Raw genomic sequence first — 3,543 nt, forward strand, 5'->3', positions numbered from 1 at the left:
ATCTTAATTTCGTCTAGAAAGCATTGATTTTTATTTATCTCTTGAATTTTTTGCTGTTATGTATGTAAACTTGCGGTATCGGAAAAAAATGACTCGTATTTCCAGTAGACTGAATATGTTCAATTTTCACAATATGTGTAATAAACAAATTACCGTCATGATCATTGAAAATGCTTTCCCCATTTACTTTATTTCCATTCATTTTTACTTAGTTTACTAACTCCCCTTTAACTTCCCCAATAAGTGAGCTATAGTTGTGCATGGGGCTATAGTTCCTATGTCAAAAAAAGTGTCCTGAATTAAAGATCATATGAAGAAATAGAAAACTGCCTAAAATCCTTCTGAGATAAGTTTTAAACTTCAAAGAATTTTTTTGGGGAAAGGTCAAACTACCCATGCGAGCTCTACACATGCATTCCCCTCAGTTTCAGTCACCGCGAGAAGGAAATACCTTTTACAGTATAAACTTAAGATTTGAAGCCTTTCACTCACTTTGCGCTGGTGACGAAGTGCATCATTTCTAGCCTGTATAACGGTTTGTTACACCGATCGAAGTTAATGGCTAAAACAGTTTCATTACGAAGACACGCCCCGCCACATGTTGTGAGCTCCAGCTAAAGCGTTTATTTGAATGAAAGATGGATAACGTTTTTGAGCAACATACCTTGCGTGCGACCAAAGCACTGCGAAGTTGTTATGGAAAGTGACTGGCTTCCAAAACCCACCTCGTTCGAAGTTGGGCGTCATATTATTTTTACTCAAATTCAAACGAGCTGCAATCGAAGTTGATTCAAGACCGGCCAAAGCAATCGAGTTCGATTAGTAGTAAACACAAGTTTTTTTTAACTATTTCACTCAAATTCAACCGAGCTGCAATGGAACTTGATTCAAGGTCGACCAAAGCAATCGAGCTCGATAAGGAGACACCACTGTTTTAACCGTGGTGCATTCAAACACCGTCCTCGGTTGTAGTTTGATCGTGTACGATTGTTTGGTCGTACTCGGTATATGGTAAACGTGCTCGTTTGACCAGAAATCTCAAATGATCCGAAACAGGTTGTAGTAGTAGAAAATAAACTGATTTTTAAGTACACAAATGGTACAACTCGAGAATGAATATAATAATTATCTTTTTATTCTTTACTTTAGTAACATTTGGACAAACAATTTGTTAGTTAGTTGCTGAAAATAAGAGTATTTGAAATAAACCATTCCACTCCAAATGAAATAAGAATTCATTGCCCCCTGCCTCATGTACATCCCCCAAATACATAACAATTTTGTCTTCAAAGTTAAGAAAGTTTAAAGCCAGAGTTTGTGGACAACATGTATATTTTCGTAAGACTGCAACTAAATAATATTCTTGATATTTACATTACCATTTACGGTGAAATAAAAACCAAAATTAACCTCCCTTCACAAACGAGTCTGGTTTTCGCGAACGAGTCACGTTTTGCGAACGAGTCACGTTTTGCGAACGAGTCTCATTTTCCGAACGAGTCTCGTTTATCGAACAAATCTGGATCATTGCTGACTTCTGGGGACAGCTCTCGAAAACGAGTACAACGAGCACGTCAAAAACATCGAGGACGATATCGTTAAAATCCAGTACAACGAGCACGTCAAAAAGGACGTGCACGTTATCGTCAAAATCGAGTACAACGAGCACGTCAAAAATAACGAAGACGTTATCGTTCAAATCGAGTACAACGAGCACCTTAAAATAAACGTCCTCGTTCTATCGATTCAATCGTACAACAAGCTGGTTGTCACGATCTTTCGAAACATCGCGCTCGTTGTCAATAACGCACTCGTTTTCATCGTTTCTTTTCATATCGTTAACGATCTACGATAGTGACGATTTCCAAAGACCAACAACATCGTGTCGATCGTGTTGATCGTCAGATCGTGTCGGAGATTGTGTTGATCGAGGATCGTAGTATCCTCGCAAAAAATCGGTGATTTGGTATTTATTATTTTCTGAATTATCTGCTAAAATTGTTTCTAGGAGGCCCCAACATATCAGAATCTAAATTTGCATCCAATACTTAAAACACCTTCTCTATTACTTGTTTGGTGACAATTCAGGTATAAAAAAGTCTCAGATTGTAGCATGCAGTATGTATGTGTATTCATAAGCAAAACTAATGAAAGGGACGAGGGACGAAAGTTACAGGTAAGAATATAGAAAGAGCAACTTTACATTAGTAACCCTGCAAAGTTTCAGCGTATTAGGTGTTATATCAGCTGAAAGTTGAAAAATGAAAAATTTACAGTTGTGTGTATTACTAGGGAAATTGGCCATACCCCTAAGCATGAAAACATCTGCACATTTGTAATGTTTCAACTTACATTTTCTCAGCTGTTATTACACCTGATGTGCCGAAATTTTGCAGGGGTACTAAAGTAAAGGTGCTCTTTTATCAGTTTTTAATTTAAATTTAAATCTCCGCCGCCATTTTAGGAGTCGGCAAGACGACGTGATGAAAAAAATATGAACTGCAACTAGAACTAGAAAAATACTAGAAGAGCGTCTAATTTTGCGGCTGCGGCTGAAAGTTATGTTTCACCTTTGTGATTTTAGCCTAAAACCTCTTATTTAAAGCTGTGTGGTTTTATAAGTTCGAGTACTCAGTTTTCATGCAATATGAAAGCCACATTGCTAACGTTAAAAGAAATTTCTTTACTTATTTGGGTCAATATATTTTCTTCTTGTACTACAGTTTTACATTGCTTTTTCCTTTATTTGTGCTAGTCACAAAAGCGAAAAGAAAATGGGCAAAATAAAGGCGTTCCTAACTAACACTTCTTTATTTAAGTGCTAATTAGACTCACACGCCTCGTTTGAATGAATCAAATACAAGAGAAATGTTGCTTGAGAGCGAGGCTGGTGAGTCCAATTGGCACCTGACTTTTTTTGTTTCTCTACAATAACAATTAAGAAGATGTAGCAACCTTTCGTCTTTGTTGTCTAATGCCAAGGCAAAATCCTATTACGATCTACATTAAACTGGGGAGTTGTTGTAATATCGTGAAAGAACTTGAAGAAAATTGTTAAAAACATCGTTCTCTCCTCTCCAATCTCGCCACATATGCTCATTGAGAAATGATTGCAAATCGTAGTGCCTTACGCCCTTTCTCATTTTTGCTTTGTATTTCAATCTGGCCCAAGCTGATTCAACTTCTTGTGTATGCACGCCAGTGACAGGATCCACAAAATTAGCGGCATGCACCACAACCCGGTGGGTTTGAACGTTTGGTGCATGAGCTGGCATGTTGAAGTATGCCCCCCAGTCATCACTGTGGACTTCTGTACCAGGCAGCAAAACCCTCTGCAAGATGGGCATCAACGTAGCTCGATCTCTACGATCGACAACCTCGAAATACCCTCGCGCTGGGGAGTAGGCAGTGGAAATCACGCCAAAAACCCAGTTCTCTCTTATGGGTCTTCTTCCTCGGTTTGCCTGAAAATACAGAAATAAATTATTTATTAATATAATAAGGAATCTTGCTTGAATGTATCCTCTCTCTTCCACAATGTTA

Source organism: Montipora foliosa, unplaced genomic scaffold (assembly GCF_036669935.1).
Source record: "Montipora foliosa isolate CH-2021 unplaced genomic scaffold, ASM3666993v2 scaffold_64, whole genome shotgun sequence".
NCBI lineage: Eukaryota > Metazoa > Cnidaria > Anthozoa > Scleractinia > Acroporidae > Montipora > Montipora foliosa.